Source organism: Cydia strobilella, chromosome 13, assembly GCF_947568885.1.
Source record: "Cydia strobilella chromosome 13, ilCydStro3.1, whole genome shotgun sequence".
Lineage (NCBI taxonomy): Eukaryota > Metazoa > Arthropoda > Insecta > Lepidoptera > Tortricidae > Cydia > Cydia strobilella.
The window spans coordinates 6,747,435-6,767,548 of record NC_086053.1 but is presented as its reverse complement, the minus strand read 5'-3'; the positions used below and the strand labels follow the sequence as shown (position 1 = coordinate 6,767,548).

The window sequence follows — 20,114 nt, the reverse complement described above, 5'->3', positions numbered from 1 at the left end:
TGTTAATTGTTTAGACGCCATAATTTTTGAGGTGTAACATTAAAAGTGCACACGTTAACATATTATTTAAAAAAATCTTATTGGATTATTAAATCATTTTACAGTTTAGACTCACTTGTTTTAATCACTCGCGCGACATGTTTCGGAGAGCCTAGGTCTCCTTTCTCAAGCACTAATAGTGCGAGCAGCGTTCACGACGACCGTGTATTGCGTGCGTGTGTCGTCGTGAACGCTACACGCACGCTATTAGTGCTTGAGAAAGGAGACCTAGGCTCTCCGAAACATGTCGCGCGAGTGACTGAAACAAGTGAGTCTAAACCGTAAAATGATTTGATGTTAGTATGTCTCACAACAGTTTAAATTCGATCGTGATTCTAATCACCGCCTACTATTTAATTTACCACTGATGCCGCGCCCACATATACCCATTCCTCGGATCACAGCATTATGCCGTCCCATTCATTCCCGGGAATAACGAAAATTCTTTAATTCCTTGTGCAATTAACATCCAGCGTCAGTGCCGAGGCAAGCCAAGTGTCATCGTAAGTCTTGGAGTCATTAAGGGCATCTGCAGCGCGCTAAATAACGAAAAAACTCCACGAGTGGGGGCGGGGGGTGCGATGAGATTTTATTTAACAAAGTCTATATTAACCCCGTGCAATTAGAGAGCGTTAACGAGCAGCGGTAATGACTGCTGGGATGCTATTCTTAAAGCATGCGACATACTATGGGCTGGATGCAAACGGTGGATGGGCCTCTTACAGATTCCTAGTTAAATCGATGCTTGTTTCTACACTTTCCATTAGATAGGTACTAAGGTAACTCAAATTAACTACATCATGTCACCGATTATGGTTTGCATGACTTTCAGGTTGAATACTGCCATACTCATCAAGTCCGCAAGACTTCGCTGGCTTAATTGGACAGCTCGAGAATTGTCGAAAAAGTTGAAGGTCTCCTAGTACCCATCAATCAGAAGATTTAAAAGTTCCAATAAGACTGTTTTCTTTCTTCTTTTGCGGGTATTTTGTCTACAAACTAAAAATTGCTATTGGAAAAAACTTCGCTTCTATGTTACACCACTTTGAGAATAAGCACGCTGCACTTTGACACATTACCAGAGTGATGCGAATCCAAAGCATTTGAATATAATAATCGTTGCGAGGCAGCGGGCAGCTATTTATTGTTTAATTAACCCGACGTCCGGCTCGCCATAACGGGTAAGCACCCCACTTGTTTATGGTAATGCAAAAATGGGAAATTAGCCAAGGAAGCAAAATCTTAATTTCCCTTTTCTCCAAATAGTGAGAAAGCTTTAGGCCTATACCGGGTACTTAATACTATCGACTTATCACCGTAGAAATTGATAATGAATCCATTAAAACTGTTACAAACATCAAACAGAAAAATAGGACTTAGCTGTTTTCGGCAACCGCTTCCAAATTCTATCACTCAAAATATGGTAGTGCCCATTCGTTGTTTTTCTTCTTGGCCTAAATATTTTTTTAATAACTACCTCGATGTGAATGGACACTATCAAAATAGTTAATAAGTAAAAATAACAGTTTATACTTTTAGAGATATGATCGATAGAATGACGCCCTGCATGATATATTTTTGTAGTTAAAATAATTCACTTGCAAGTTACTATAACAACATAATTTAACATATTAACATAACATATCATTAACATTAACACATTCCATTTCATGATACATTTTTGTAGTTAAAATAATTCACTTTCAAGTTACTATAACAACATAATTTAACATATTAACCCAACATAGCATTAACATTAACACATTCCATTTCAAGCAAAAAACTATCATACTTCCGGATTTATAACAAAAACGGAATCAATTATCCACCGTTTCCTCGACAGTATACCGTGGTAAAATAAGTTAGTAAGGATATTACAAGCTTTCGAGGCGCACTAATTCTGTTTTCGAAGAGGAAGCAATGCGATACTTATAGTTAGAGCGAGTGGTGTCATTAGTGTAAATTACGGTGATAGCGTGCTTGCAATCGCAATTGTGGCCCCGCAAATTGGGTTCTTTATTGCACACTAATTCGACCAAACATTCGCCTCTTAATTTAAATCGGACTTCGTTAGGCCACGTTTAGGGAAACTTCAATCGTGGAGTTATAAACTGTAATAGATGTCATATATTAAAGAAAAAAAACCGCCGCCGAAAAAAAAAAGGAAAAAGAAAAAGGAAAGGAAGGGAAAAAGGGTAACGCCGTGGCGAAGTGGCCTAGGGGTTCATGGCGTTAGCCGCGATAGCTAAAGACGCCGGTTCGAATCCGGCCTTCACCACTAGAGCGCTTCGTCACTTTTTCTTTAATATATGACATCTGTTACAGTTTATAAGGCTATTATTAGACTATTAAAAAACTGAATACACTAATAAAGTGGGCCCTTTTCCGGGCTTGTAAGTGCTTATAAGTTCGCTATAAGTCTATTGAAAATTGGTCTTAGGATAATTATAAAACCGCTTTTTGTTCGTTGGGATATGATACGATACGAGGCCAAATACAAAAGCCACGTCCTAGAGATAAAGAGAGATATGTGTAGATAAGACTGCCTAGCATGACTTGCGTTCTCGTGCGCGACTCCATCATACTCCATGTATCTAGCGCGACTTCAAGTTTGGAGTACAGCGCAAGTTATACTACCGCCTAGCATCTGGACATTCTGGACTTCCAAATAAATATGAACTATCTTAATCAGTTTTCCAGTGTATCGCGTTCTTAAATATTTGATTACTGCTTAGTGCGAGAGGACGGGCACTACCAAATAAGTTTTCAATGCAAATTCAATACGACGTTAGTATATTGGAAATAAATCCCGCAAATTATCATTATCAGTTTATCACTAATGAACGCATACTGAAATACTGATAATTTCTTGTAAATACTGAATAAAAGTAGTGTACCTTGCAATAATTGTTGTTTAATTTTTGCGTATATTGAGATATTTTTGCTCCATTATGTAAAGGTTTCATGTTAAATCTATCACTTATTCTGTAATTTATGTGTCCATATTGAAATGAGACCAAAAATAATAACTTCGTATTTTTTTTAGATCTGTCCCCGACATCACGTGCCAAATGAACTAAACTTATGATATTGTTATGCCCTGCAATCAATTACCGTGCGTTCTAGTTATTGATGTTATAACGGAACGGATTCCTTTGGCTTCTAACCTTACTCCCCGACCAACATATCCTGACCTACCTCACATCCCTCCATACGTTACAGATTGAATTGAAGAGGGGGATAAGTCTATTTTTGGCGGATCAAGTGAGGCTGGGTAAGTCGAGAGTGCACTAAATGACATGCGCCATGTGGTATGTGTCATAAAAGAACCCTCTTGCCACTATTCGTGTAGGTCGTGATAGTTTCTTGTAAGGGTAGCCGGGAGGGCTGGCTATGCCCTCGTGTATTGCCGATACTTACGTTGCTCTTCTCGTAATGCTTGCCGTTTGATACAAGTGTATTTTTGCAAAATCGAGGAATTTTGGTCTTATGAGAAATATGTTACTAATCACATAAGGAGGTACTCGTTACAGTCGTAACCAAATCAATATCAAGCAGTAAAATTGTATAACTGCCTCCCCACTGAGCTCAAATCAATACATAATGTGAATAACTTTAAATGCCGGCTAAGGGGTAAGGGGGGTATTAAATTAGTAAATGTTATTACCATTTTTTCTGATCTATAATTTATTTGTGATCTATAATTTATTTTTCGATGTTCTTAAAATACTTAAAATCTGACTAAACTTACATATAAGGCTGTGATTGTTTTTATTTTGTATATTTTAGTTTAAGTTATAATATTAATGTTATGTATAAAATTTTAATTTGTTTCAGTAGCTTGTAAGTTATATTTCCGACATGATTGTAAAATTGTTATGGAAAAAAAATCTTATCTTATCTTATCTTTAAAACCGGCCAGGACAGTATAATTTGATATGATACTTTATTAACTTGAAGATAATAATGTAACAACTATTAAATTATTTTTCTTTTTTTTATGATTATAAAATACTAGACAAATAAATATGTATAATGCAAAAATAGAACATACAATTAACTAAATCTTGTTTGATGAAATAGGTAATTAGTTAATATTTTATTAACTGCATTGTATAAAATAAATAAATAATGTTATTTTAGTTGCAAAGAACGATAAAATGAATCGTTCCAACTAGTGACGTAATCTTAAAAGCTATCTGCAACAATTACCTACGCACAGGTTCCTACAAACCAATTAAGCGCAATCACCCTGACCGCCAACAAAGTTTGAAAAGGTAAATATCGCGTGTGCCGCGCGACTATATCTGCAAATCAATTAAGGAGTTCAAAATTCCAAGTAAATTGGTGTCTTGTTTTCCGCCGCGGCCCTTATCATCGTATTCAATCTGACTGCGTGGTCAGAAACTACCCCCTTTTATGGATATTTCACCCCCTGCGGGATACTTGACCCCCTATCTGGATACATCATCTACCCCTAAAATGAGCTAATGGGCAAATCACAAATGTAAAACTTAATGAAGTGTCAGAGCGAAATTGTTTAAGTATAATTAAAGATTTGTGTTTGTTGTATTTTACGCGATTAAGTCTTGTCGTTGTGAATAATAATAAATATTTGTGTGTTGATTCAATGTAAAATTTTACTCAGTGCCATTATTATTAGCATTGAAGCTGACAACTTCAAAAATACCTAATATCTATTTTGATTATGAAGTAAATTTCCAATCAGACATAATAAAATCATAGTTAAAATTAATTTGACTCACTTTTTTAGCTTTTTATATGAATAACCACAGAAAAAAAAGTGTTTTATTGTGTAGGTACCTATTCCAAAATGCCTGATAGTGTAAATTATCCAAATTCCATCGTTGTAAGTGATGAAAACAAGTGTCAAAACCCTGCTGTGTGTGAAAATATGGCTGACTGTGCCCTCATAGCTCTTGACCTAATCATCAATTTTAATAAATAGGAGGTAAACCAATGCCAATTCACCAATTCAAACGCACATTTTGATACTTATAACCTATCTAAATATGAGCATTTCGCTCGTGCTGTGCAAGTGAGACGCACGGGCTACTGTTAACAAAATTACATGCCTAATGTTGATGTCCTTTAGATATCAAAATGTACGATGGAATTGGCGAACATTGTGAATTAGTAATGTGATAATAAAAATAATAAAAGTAAGTACTGGGTAGTCAAAACAAACGAACAATCAAACAAATCAAGACGACTCGCTACTCAATGTTTATACATATCTGTCTCTTTTAGTAACTTTATGCCTCTTAATTGTATTTTTTTTACACACGTTATAATAATGCACAGTTACAGCTAGCTTAAGTGCTTCATTTTAACGACTACAGAAAAAAAATTGATTAACTATGGTGATAAATGTTATCTAATGTTAAATTGACTATTCTGCTGTGATTTGACAATAAAGTTTTGTGACTCTGTTGAAGTAGGTAGTTAAATAGTTATATCTGCCGCTTTATCATTTTCTGTACACATTTGATAACTATTTTAGACTAATTGACTTTCTTAAGTACATTCATTATATTTTTAACATATACTACCAACATACTATTAGCACTAATAAATATTTTTTAATTTATATTCGTTTCCTTATTTTGCAGCGTTACGCGTTACGTCGCCACTAGTTAGCCATGTCAGATGATAAATATAGGTATGTTACATGCCTTGTAAATAAAAAAATCTGAGGAGTAACGATGCGCTATTAGGTATAGTTTTTTGACGTTTTAAGATAGCTACTTAATGAGATGAGAACTTAATAATTTAAAAAAATAGTATAATTGAATTACATATTATAATTAAAAAAACAACTATACAAACTCAACAGGAATAAATATCGCCCTATAGATTTATCATTAAAAACAATAGCGATTTGACCTGTACAAGACAATACCATTCTGGCCGCCTTTTTTACCCGGTTATCGACCCAAATATTATATAATGGAAAATATGAAAATGAGTTTCATTAACGCCTGAGTCATGCCTCCCCAAATGAATATCTTTGGACAAAGGACGGCGTCCGCCAGGAATACAAAAATTCCCTGCGCTATCACTGTAATTTCTGCTTTAATGACCTTTCCTTATCTAGATTGAAGTGTTTTTCTACCTGCTTGTTTGCTGTCTATATGTAGACGTGGACTTTTTTAGGTTAAATCAGGTCAGGTAGAAATATAAAATTGTGAAAAATTAAAAAGCATTATTTACCTACTTATTATTATAAAGGAATAGACTTAAATGGCGTACACTTTTATTAAACTATTTACACCGACATTCGAGATGTTGACTGTAGTTAAAATAAATTGTTTAGGTATTCATTAAACAAAGCTTTAAAGCCTGACCAGAAATATATGATTATTGTAAGGAGGGCGCTGTTATTCTCATGTATAGAGTGACAGTTCAGTATAGTATGAAAAAATTAGTTCCAGTGAAATTCCGCAACATGGCGCGTGATCATATAATCCTGGTCAGGCTATACAAAAATTTTGGAAAATCGTACACGGGTATAAATAGTGAAGGTTCTTGGAAGTTTGAAGGAAGGAAAATTCTATAATCTGAGTTTAAATAAGAAGAGTATATTTGTCAGTAATATACCTACCTATTTCTGTTTGGAAACTTTAATGGCCTTATATGACTTCTTTGCTTTTGTCTACTTTAGCAGTCTTCATCATTCAAATTTTCTTAAAATTTGTCATTAGTACCTACAGCTAATAATTGCAAACTTAGTGTAGGTATGTAAAGTGCATTTAATGAAGTGATTTCTTAGATCACAATGTAACATCACTCCAAAATTTTCCTCAACGTTATTAATCATCCCCTTAGACAAATTCGCCACTTACGGGAACTCTAACGAGAATGGGGGTAGAATGCAGACACCATTGAATTCAACCGGCATGCAAGGATATCCGACTCACACGTTCTCTATCTTAGCTCATTAACATAATATGCGGCGTACAGGTGCATAAATTAACGTGCGACTTTATGACCGCTATTTGTCTATCAAATTATGAGTGAGCGTGGAGCAGAGAGGGGGAAATGTGGAGTTAACTTACGGTAATTTTGCGTTTATACGAGTATCAATAATATCTATTGACTGACCAAGAGATATGATATCCTATATGTATATACTATTTACCTTCAAACCTTGAATCAAAGAGGATATAATAGGATAGAGCGGTACTGTCATAGTAAATTTTGTAACCGCAGTAAATTCACTGCCATCTATCGACACACGATTAAAACTAGAAATAAAAATATCAAAAAACGTATTTATATATGGATAAATGTTTTTTTTTTTATTTGCATTAATTATTTTTATATTATTTTGACCCATGTTCTTTTACGTCAACCATCTATTCGAGGGTAGGCCAAAGGTAGTGGCGCCATCTGATCGAGAATCAAATTTTCTTGACTTTCGAGGCACGTTTTTCATTAGACTGTAACCACCTATTACGGAATTATATCTATCTTTGCTTGAATACAAGGTTTGAAGAATAGTAATTAGAAAAGGTAATCAATTATCCAAGATGATTTAGAATTGTTTAAATAATGAGACCCTTACTCGTACTACACTATTCCTCTCTTCACTTTCTAAAACAGAATTTTTACAGGATCAAAATCACGAGGTAGAATGTACTAATGATAGTATGAATGTATGTAGTAAAATAAGTTTTTGGCAAAAAAAAAAAACATTTTTGGTACAAGCTTTTATCGCTGACTGTACTTTCCTTACCACAGGCAACTAATACTTATCGAGTCAATTCTAAAAACCCCAACCAAACACAATTAGGTTGCGTTATTTTATCACAGAGTTCCTATGGCCACCTCATGACTCCATCATCAGATCAGCTCGATGGTAGCATAATATTGCATTGATACCCGACTTACATTTGTATGCAAATTTTTAGATCAATCTGAACTTGGGAAGTGGGTAAAATTTAGCTTCCAAGATTGTACCTACCCTAACTAACATACTAACAAGTCAATTTAAAAAAAAGCTTGAAATGACTGAATTTCGCTTAAGAGAGTTTTTTTCATTATTATATTGTTATTATTGCCTTTCACTGTTGATCCTTATTCTCACGAGCAAGTTTTACTACTTTTAACTATGAACTACGAGTACTACGACGTAGCGCTCGTAGCAGGAGAGATAAAGCTATAAAATAAGTATTAACGCATAATTATGAATGAGCCTTTATGACATATTCTGATTGTAATAACAGGTTATGACTTTCATCTGGATTTGTTATAATATGGATATGATCTATCAGTGTCAAAAATTATTAGTTTTTAGTTGAAGAAACATATCATCCTCAAATCCAGATCAAATTCTTAATCAGTAATTATAATCAGAATACGCCTTCCTGTTTTATAAATTATTACAATGTTCGATAGGTATATAAAAAGTAACTACATGATTCTAATCATTAGTAAATTTAATAATCATACGAACGTACAGATAACATACTAGGGGGCCTAGCCAAGATGACATTCGTACATCGACAAACGCCAAACGAATAGAAAAAATGTACTGGAATAACAGATGCTATGTAAAGCCACCTATTTCCATACATTATTATAGTTTCGATTGGTGTTTTCTATAAATCGCACAAATAATAGCAACGTCAACTGCATTAAGTTGAAGTCCCCGTATTAACAAATGATCGCAATACATGTAGCGTAATAAAAACACATATATAGTTGTTGTTCTGCCTTCAAGTATAAAGAAAGAAGTACGTATAAAGTAGAAAGCTATAACAGCTTTCATCAGTGACGTGACACCTAATGCAAATTCAGCATGCACGGGAATCAAACCAGTCAATTAAATAGACGTAATGAAAAATGAACGGCGACCGCCCCCGCCTATGTACACTTGTACAGGCTATGTATAAAATTATGTAGGAACCATGTAATCTGGACCTATAAAGCCGCCGTGATAACTCGTCCGATAGTGGGGCAATTTCTGAACGACACAATAATGACACCTATTAGGTGGACCGGTCGACATCCTGTCGCATAATAGCCCCCGCATCGGCATAGCCGCGCGCGGACAACACAGCTCACGACACTACGTAATAACCACCTCCAAGAACAGAACATAATTAGTTAAGCCCTTAACCTTTTGGACTCCAATGACCGATATATACGCACCGCAGGCTCAACGCCAAAGACCGATTAATCGGTCATAGACCACAGAGCAACATAGACCTACATGCATGCATGCATAAAGTTCAATTTCAGTTTTGACACTTCGGTGACGTGGCGTCTGGATGACAACTTTTGTGTTTGACACGGCGTTCAAAAGGTTAATATCGCGGTTAACTGTTACGATAAAAGTAACGAACCTACGACGACGACGACGACTATAACGAATAACGAATATAAGCTCAAGTTTCAGCCTAGGTTAAATAAATCGCCGGCTGCTTTAATGACCTAGAAGATTAGGCATAGTTAGCTTCGTTATGGACTCAGAACGGGCCATTTATGACTACCATTTATAATCTATGCATTATACACGAACTGAACTGACTTAAATGTAAACTCGACGAGGTCTGTGTACTGAAAGCGATCTAAAACTTTAATCATCCACTTTATATTACAGCCAATTACAATTAAATAATCTCACACGAAAGTGACGCCCACGGCGAGTCTAGACGCCTAATCTCTCCTGGATCTAATTCGACATAACTCTGTAATTAAAGGCGAGGACAATAAAAGTTAGATCCATGTGTCGTGTCGTGTGAGCTCGGCTCGCGTGACGGCGGTCTGTCGTGTCGCCTTCGTCCGACAATAAAATTATAAGTCGCCCGCAGTGACAATCCAGTGATTTACGTCGGCACACACGCGAATATTCTAATATGAAAAGACCTTAAGCTTTTTACTGCGGCGTAAAAACTGGAGGCGGACAGGTTAATGAAGAAAATGTGTTCAAGTCGCCGCTGAGATAGGCCGACGCGTGACTGCCATAATGGCGGCCGTTACTTATTGCGGCAATGATACTGATTTAGCATTCACATGTAGGTAAATAATCTTGCCCGTTTTACATGTCTATGGAAATTGCTAAATGCTTGAATAAGGACTGAAAAACTGGAATGCAGCATGAATTAAGCCACTTTTAGAGACGACGGCATATTGTGAACCGCACGATATATGGCTCGGTCGATTTAGAACGTCGATTTAAAAAATATTAAACCTATATAAAATCTACAAAAATAACTACTTAAAAGGGTATTTTCATTTCATTGTCTATGTACCTACTGTTAGACAAAATACACCAATCATTATCAAAAAAAGTATATGTTATACAGTACCGGTCAAAAGTTTAAGTTCACCCTTTGTTTTCGGTACAAATGAGTACTTTTGTGCGATAATTTTTTGCTGTTGGGATGTCGAAATTTGTTTTCAACTGATCCGTTATTGTCTCCAGAGATGTGTTTGATTAGTCAGACACAATTTACGTACATTTCTAAACAACTCATTCCCTAAAATCTTATAGGCATTACTTTCCACCCGCCGTTACGTTTGTCCCCGCTCTCCCCTACATTAGTAAAACAGACATATAGTTTGAGTAAACTCCACTACGACGCCGGCAATGGTGGCGATGCTCATCTGACAGTTCGGGCCACGCCATAGTATTGTCACCTTCTGCGACTACGACACATATGCATATGCTACGACATATGTATGCACTCGCGCAAGCCACATATGGTTATCAGTACCTTTACAAGTCGGTAATTAGTAAATTCAATTTAAATTTATTGTTTATAAATATAGACCACTATTATTGCTGACCAGATAAAGTATTATATAATATTAATAAAGAATATTATAAAGTTTAGCTTTATGGTAAATGCGCATACAATGCTATTGATATAACAAAATTATAACATAAATTATGTCACCATAATGATCGCCTATTTCTTCGAACTTATCGATCGTGATTACATGAGTGAGCTCACTGCGCAGTGTGTAAGCGGATCATGCCACCTGACACGCAAGAACCCTTATCTCGAATACTTACATCTTATAATAATTATTACGTATATATATTCTGAAACATGTTCCAGAACTACATATGTGCAAGTTGCGGAAAATTTCCAAAAAGCTGGAAAAGTTCTCGGTTTTTTTATGGGATTCAAAGGAAATTTTCATTTCATTCAAATTGGATTCCTGTACTTACCTACAAAAATACCTATGAGAAGTTTCCGAAAATTTTTCAAGTGGAAATTTTGTAATTTTGAAACTTCCCGACGGCATTTTTCGTCATACTTTAAGTTATGCATATTATATCTTAATGCTTAATAAAATTCTGATACTAATAAACCAGATCGGTACGTGTGGCGGCGGCGGCGGCGGAGCCTGCTGGCCGAGCCGCGCGCTCAAACTCGAACGCTACTCCTTCACCAGGCCCCCTTTACCCGCGCAATTCAAGTAGTAATGATCGAGTTAGACTTGTTTTTTTGTTCTTGAACATTCACAAAGGCCACGTTATATGTATTGTATTACTGTAATTTGTAATAATGTCTATGTTTTTATTTTCTTTTTTTGTGTAAAATTCCATACTGTTGAATTAGGATAGCCTGTAAGGTTGTGCGTATGCAATAAAAAAATAAAAAATATAATTATAAAATTATAAAAAAACAGCAAAAACTCGTAAATTTATTTGTACATTTAGTATTAAGCCGCTGCCTCATCCACTAAAACCTTTTCCCCGTTTCTTCAAAAACATGATAAATATATAAAATACTAGTGAGTAATGTAACTATCTGGTTACCGAGTTTCGTTAACAGAATCAGATCAATACCAAAAGAATTTTGTATGCCATAAGTACCACGCACCGACCACGCATAGATTGGAATACCTATTATTATAGTGACGTCCTAAGTAAATATACGTGCATAACACCACGGGCATGCTTTTTTTTATACCACGTCGGTGGCAATCAAGCATACGGCCCGCCTGATGGTAAGCAGTTACCGTAACCTATGGACGCCTGCAACACCGGAGATATTACACGCGCGTTGCCGACCCTAACACTCCTCTCCCTCGTTGCACAACACTATGAGTAGGGTCTAGTGTTATTTGGCTGCGGCTTTGTATTCATCTAACCAAAATAAATACATACATATAATTTCCCATTCAATGCACCTCGCTCGCCAATTACGAAATCACGATTACAAATTTTCGTTCATAAATTTGTAAGTAGTAGAGAAGCATTCTTCGGGGCTGCACACCGTACCAATTTTATCTACATATAAATAAAGCGGAGTTCAATAAAAATGGCAAATAACGTAAACAAACCAATTTAAGGTTAATTTCTTCGTAATCTCGCACATTTTGTGGACATCCATGATTTTATCAACAGTTTAGGAATATACTTAAGTCTTTTATTTACCTATATATATGAATTACTAGATAAAATATACAATAAATTTAAAAGTGGAAAAACTACTGCCTTGCTCAGTTGGCAGAGCGCTGGAGTATCGATCCAGAGGCCGTGAGTTCAAGTCTCACCCAAGGCAGTAATTTTTCCACTTTTAAATTTATTCTAAGCTTTATAGCATCGATCGCAGACGTTTCTGCTTGTTAAAAATTAATTTAGAATGGGTAGCACATCGTGACTGGTGAATTTCCAATATGACTTGGAACTCCGGTGGCTGTTTAAGAAGTGTAACACTCTTACGGTAGATGTCGCTAGGGTCCCCTAGACCCATATAGTGGGAAGATTTGCTGACTATGGATGAGGTCTTGGTTGCTCAGTTGGAAGAGCGCTGGAGTATCGATCCAGAGGCCGTGAGTTCAAGTCTCACCCAAGGCAGTAATTGTTCCACTTTTAAATTTATTCTAAGCTTAATAGCATCGATCGCAGACGTTTCTGCTTGTTAAAAATTAATTTAAAATATACAATGTTACTTCTTAATATTTTAATGAAAACAATCATTGTAAAACTTTTAGGTTATACCTACGTAAAATGCTAAAAAAATCTGTCATATTTGTTTACATTATTCGCCATTACTATTGAACTAAACTTTACATTATGAATTGATGATTTTTTTGTACGAATTTTTGGACATATTTACTTCTTGAAAAAATATGCCTAAAACTCTACGAAATTCGAGTTCTCATGGGAAAAATTGATACAATGTTGCTAAACGTTGCTTACGTAAACTTCAGCGTAAAACTGAAACGAATCTCATTGCATTTTTCACAACACTAGTTGATATGTCAGCCAACATTCTCGACTAACTTCCCACACCGCAAGCCACAATTAACGAGAACCGGTTCAGTAGGACGCAATTAAGTTTCAATTTGCACACATGAACAGGCAAACAAAGAAAGCGCCCATCTGATACTCGCCTTATTTACATGAGGGCGGGCCCTCCCTACGCCCACTGGCAATTAAAGCATATTTAGATCGAGATACTAGTCATTAGGAGGAGTTTTGTGAGGCTTTTCTTTTATCTAACTTGTCTGCCTTATTTTATTTCATTAGGGTATCTTTTTTAAGCTACAAAAACGTGAATTTACGCGTCTTAGTTACTTAGATTCCAATACACATTACTGAACATTAAATGAAAGAAACGAATCCGTTCCGGAGTACGAAAGAAGTTAAGACATAAAATTTTGATACTTACCTAAGTACCTACATGAAAATCGGTTCATATATGAGTATATATTAAGTATACACTAAGTTTATATATTAAGTCGATATCCCACGTATATCACTAAAGACAAAACGAAAAATATAATCAGTCAAAATCTAAACTAATAATAGGTATCTTAGGACTATTGATGAATGTTTTACAGTGGTATTTAATAAAAGTGGGAAATTTTAAATCGTCTGTCCAAAAAAGGCGTATAATCAAATCGGCTACTCCATTTTCCTCGGCTAAAAGTCAAAGTAAGTACATTATTACGTTCGAGTAGACAGCGAGCCGCTATTAGCCTTATCTTCGAGTCATTGCGCCGTTTCGTTCGTGAAGGAATTCGCAGGATTTCCCCGTACTAACCCCGCAAGAAATGACGGCTTGTTTGGATAAATCGCTTCGACTCAGGCAGAGATAAGTATGTAATTAAGACTGGTAAACTTCATTTTCATAAAAGTTGCGTTATACTAAATTAAAAGTACGCAAGACCGTTGGCTTGGAACAACACTAGGCTTGGACATTTTTTTTAGTAAAAAATCATAATAATAACATATTTATTTACAAACACAAAAACAATGAAGTGCAAGTACAAGCGCCTATTTTTCGCGAGGAATCGCCATCTATAGTAACTAGATATTAAACTAACCTCTTTCCAATAAAAAACAGAATTTACAAATATTTGTGTAGTAAAATGGATGAGACTCAGGTCTTTTAGTAGGTTATTGACATCCATTTCAGTGTGTAATTTATAAATAGGAGTGTGAATCCCAAAAACAACATTAACAAAAATATTTCATGCATGATAATATTGATAATGATTTGAATCGTTCCCTAGTTTCTCATCGATATCAAGAATTATGTCGATAGCCAATTAAATAAGTCCTATAATGGCAACGTCATAATATTTTTTTTAATTTCTCGAGGAGCTCACTAGCTGATGCAGCGTTTATTTTTCAAAGCATGTGGCACTATCTACAATAACGATGGGGCCTGCGACTTGCATTCTTTGATTGACAGTCTTTATTATTTTATTGCTGTCTAGGCTTGGGGAAAATGGCGGGCGTAGAGTGGCTTCTCTGCCGTGTTACATGAGGATTTACGTTCTTTCAGGGGTAATGTAATGAAAGACACAGAGTTTCTAACCTAGATTACATTGAAAGAAACGGGAAAAAGGTTATAGTGGTTGACAGCGGCTTAATACTAAATATACAAATAACTTTACGAGTATTTTGCTGTTTTCTTATATTTTTTATTTATTTCATACACACAACCTAACCGGCTATCCTAATTCACAAGTATGGGATTACATTTTTATTAATTAAACATTATTTTCTTGTGTTGACATGATTATTAGTATTGTGACCTACACAACGTAAAATCCTTAGAAAAAGCGCAATAAGTAAAAGGTATTACAAAAGAAGTCAGCAAAAGATTGTCCCTTGCTTAGTTTTGTTATTTAGTTATTTACTTTTAAAATATTGTAATAGGCAATAAAAACTATTTAATTATTCTTTCATATTGCCTTATCTGACATAACCACAATAATATCGCAACATTTCACTTTTACAAGTTACAATCATAAAATGGTGAGACGCGTGTCTATGTTTTACTTCAATAGTCGGAATGGTATGTAAAGCCACGCATCGGAGACCACTCATAAGTCAAAAGTCACGAAGTCAGATAAGGCCTAATTGACGTGAGCACCGCCCAACGCAACCTTAATAAGCATTTATAACGATATAACAGCTATTATCAAAAATACTTAACCTATTTATACTATAGTAGAGTTGGGAAATTTCACCTTTCGTTTTGATTTCGATTAGCACGCCGTTTGACTTTGACATTGAGTGTAAGCGAATCGACGAGCCGTGATGGAACGACACTAGGCTGCATTGTTTCTTATCGTACTTGAATTTGACACGGTTTTAAAGTGGTTTTAAATTAGAACATTTATGCCTATCACTGTCTAGAATAATCTCTAGCATAATTAGAAATTCGTCTCCTTTACTTACATATATAAAAATATACATATGTATAATAGTTAAATGGTGAGTTTTCCTTGATTTATCAAAAACGTTATACGTCAGATGATAATTTTAGCATTAAAAACGTTTGAGTACTTCAATTATAAAATACTCCCTACACGAGCGTAACAATCCTTTAGCCACGGACTTCTATTGCCGACCGTATTCTGTGATAATACGACAAGCGTAGAGACGCAATTTCCCTTCCTACCGTGACGTCATAACTAGGCCACTTGTCTTACGGCCCCGCGGCACGAACCCACGAAACAAATCTTTTAATTGCTCCACATTATTCCCTTATATGTTCGATTATTTTCGAATGTTTGCGCTTGACAGAGTTCACGTCGTCACGCTAGCCTCTCGGCTACATTTCGCCGCTAATGATTACAGATATAAATCGGCTTAGTAAATGGTTTACGCAGGCTAACGTGGCTGGTCCTGGTGGTGGGTCCTGGTTTCTCTAAAAGAACGTCTCAAATACTTTTAGCATGTGATAATAAGTAAGTACGCAATACTATAACAAGTAATAGCGGATAAAGCAATGCAACAAAAGTATCTGCCATCCTGGAATATTTTATCTAATTATTCTTGCTTGACATTATTTATTATAGAGACGCATAGTCTGACCCGCTACTTTTAATGCTCACTTTGATTTTGATCGGCTTGCCTAGGTATTTTAAATTATTGGACACAGTACATCTCTCTCTCAAAGATAAACGTAGAACAGATTAGCTTAAGTAGGCTTGTCATACGGATATGACAAACCCCATACTATTACTTATACCAATAATTTCAAAAAAAAAACATAATCGTAAACTGTTTGCATATAGACAACACATAATAATAGATGAGAGGAAAACTTACAACCAGGACATGTCATTGTTATAGTACAGTAACAATTAGAATAATGAGATCAATTTTATATTTCTTTGCATCCTGGTTAATAGTATTAAATTTAATTGTGTCCGTTTAATGAGAACCGTATCCGTACTCATCCTTAGTTCTCAGAAGGTAAAAGAGTAAAGTTCTGTGGTACATATAAAGGCACCTATTACCGAAAGATAAATTGTTAATAAATTCTAACCACACATGCAGATTTTTTTTTAACTACGGTGTATTTTTAAAAGTAGCATTAGCACTATATAATAATGAAATGTGTGGATAGAGCTAACAATGGCTGCGCCATAACAGAGTAATACGGCTTCATTAGTGCGCGTGCGTCGATAGCCGCGACCAATTACGTGCTTTTATCACCAATTAATGTTTACGATGCTCCGGCCACCAATATGTCGATACGATCCCTATTGTTATCGAAATTGCAGTTTGGAATAAGTCAGTTTTTACTTCAAGAATAATTGATGTACATATTTTTTTTACATGCGAGTAAGCTAGGATCGTCTAGTAACTAGACTCTAGTTGAATGCAATAGTCAAATTTAAAATCTTAAAGTAGTTTTATTCTCAAATATTAAGAAGTTAATTCCCATATCTTATAACTCCCTTACTACTGTAAGAAATCCCTTAAAGGAATAAGTTCGCCTCTGTGTACTGCCTATTCTATGCCATATTTGTGTTCTGTGTTTTGTACAATAAAGAGTTTATACATACATACATACATAATTATAGTGTAAAAGACGCATGCATGTAAATTCCACTGAAGTGATACTATCCACTGAAGGGATCCTAGCCAAGAAAACAATCGTACATCGACAAACGCCTAACGAAAATAAATAATGTATCGGGATAACAGCTTAGTTGCTACGAAAACTCACGTGATTATTTTCATACATTATTTAAGTTTCGATTGGCGTTTTTTTATCAACGATTGGCCCCAAGAGATATTGTTATGTTAACACTTACTGTCCGTAATGTATTGCACCGTCCAATTAACTGTCACGTCTACGTGACGTCAGAATTGGATAGCTCTGTAAGCTTATGCATCAAATATTAATGCACGGACTTATCGACCCATGTCATTGTTGAAAGCGAGGGACAGTAAAAGTGTTAAGTATTAAATTTAATTAATTGTCATTTTATTGCAAGACGAATTACTTACATATACCCAAAGTTACGAAGTACAACTGTATTTTTTGTTAAATTTTAGTTATAAATATGTTAACCTATTTATATGTAGCCAAATTTATGAGTAACCAACATATTTGAAGGAAGATATTATTATTAATTGTTACTAACCGTTATGGGCCAGTGTTGTCTTAAATAAATAAATTGAATTGAAATTGAATTATTTTCCTACTTAAATAATTATGTTGGGTACTACCAGGAGCCTTATAAAATGTACATAGGTAGCCTAGGTAGGTATGTCTTTGAAGTGGGTCTCTATTGTTTCCCATATAGTTTTAAGTCATAATGTATTGTTTGTCCACATTTTCGTTAGTCATAATTTTGTTTTTTCTCAGAAACGCGTAACTTTTCAGGATTGCCATAGGATAACCTGAGGAAAATCCTGAAAGTTAACGGTTTCAGAATTATAACTAATGATAATATGACAATCATTACATTATGATGTTTCAATAATTATGTAAAACAAAAGGACCCCCTTTGCATAGGGCTATTTTTGCGTGGTTAAATAAAACGATAGTTTTAATTGCTACCATTACCACAAAGTTGCATTGTTTGAAAAGCCTATCTCAGGTTGCACCCAAACGAATGAAGCGTGACCTTATCTTGTAATCTCATATATCATATATTGTAATGCTACTCTTCAATATTAAACCGTACTCAAACTTCTTAACGATTGGAACGTGCCTAATATGAGTAAACATACACAGTTTAGTCTCTGCCTGTCAAACCTGACCATTTCATTCTAAATGGTATTAAGACACAACATAGATTTGTATCAAACTCAATCTTAATTCAGTACACTTCAGTCCAAAGTAACGCCAGCACGTCTGATTGTTTTATATTTTACTATTACTTAAATGTATTATGATTGCTACTAAAATTTTAAACAGTAGAGGTAAATAGTCGATGTAATTTATACGATGAACAGATTAAAAAGCGAATATTACCTAAACTTCTTTAAATACCTCGTTAAAATAAATAATTAATAATAATAATTGATATTAACTTTTTCTTTTAACACTGGTTAGACTCAATGTCATATTCATAGTCATTTAATCATTGCTTTGGGTGTACAAAAAGATCTTATGATTATTTTATTATGTTTCAACACAACCCTGTAAGGGCACTGCAATAAAATTACAAACTCATCAACTACTTAACTTAATAACACCATTAAATATATTTACATGTAGTAGCCGGCCGTAGATAAGGGTGGTAGAGAGGTCGACACGAGTAAACATTACCTCAGGCTCAGGGAGTCTAGATATTCACATACAGAGTAGAATGCTTTGTCTACGAGGAATGCCTTTAAATTTTTCAGAAATTTATTATCATTCAGCTCATTTTTTATGTGGTTAGGTAGTTTATTATAAATTCTAATTGACATTGGGTAGGGACCATTTTTATGAATTACTAATTTCGAGGTTTGGATCAAGTTAGTTTTGAAGCGAGATTCGAATCGTCGGGGCATATCCCCAAGTTTAGAATAGAAATCAGGATGCGTTTTTCAAATTTACGCAATTCGAAAATATATATACCGTGAGAATTCCAAGATTTCTAAAGTGTGGCTTACTACTATCAGGTAGTTGTAATATTTGCTAAAATGCGAATGCATTTTTTTGTAAAATTAGTAAATCTTCTGCGTATGTATTGTTTCCCCATAAAATTATGGCATAGCGAAACTATGCCTGGGCAAAAGCATAGTAAGCTATCAAGGCTGTTTGCAAGTCTGTGGTCTTTTTTAATTGTCCCAAGGCGTAAATAAATTGCCCAAGTGGTTTTAATTTTTTCTTTGTGGTCTTTCCAATTCAAGTGAGAGTCGAGCGTTATGCCGAGAAGTGTGAAGGAGGGCACGCATTCTATTTTGTTATTTTGGAATTCAAAATGTATGTCTAACTCTTGTTTTTGGTGGGGCCTGAATTGCATAAGATTTGTTTTTGAAAAATTATTTATGTGTATGCAGAGAAAATAAGATGTTATTTCTTTGTATTTTATATTCTCATTTAGGTAGTGAAAGCAGATGCTATCCAACGGCTACGTAACCAAGTCACAGAGATCACATCTTTTAGAGACCCGAAAGCAATTATAATTTTCCAAATGTTCAAAAAATTCAAATTAAAAATATATTAAGTACTGAACGTCTTGATTTGCTCGTACCTACGTTTTCAGTACGTGTCTTAGTGGAATTAATTGCACACAAATTGATATTGACAATCAAGATGGATTTCATTCTCATTCAACTGTTATTGATTGCACTGAATTGAGGTCTTAATCTTATTTGTAGTAGTTAGTAGTAC

General features: G+C 35.0%; 1 protein-coding gene across 2 annotated transcripts in view; it reads right to left on the bottom strand.

Annotated features, from left to right (window-relative positions):
- The window catches only part of LOC134746636 (histone-lysine N-methyltransferase MECOM-like), a 134,791-nt gene that overhangs the window by 97,838 nt on the left and 16,839 nt on the right, over positions 1 to 20,114 (bottom strand). The gene's annotated exons all lie outside the window — the stretch shown is intronic.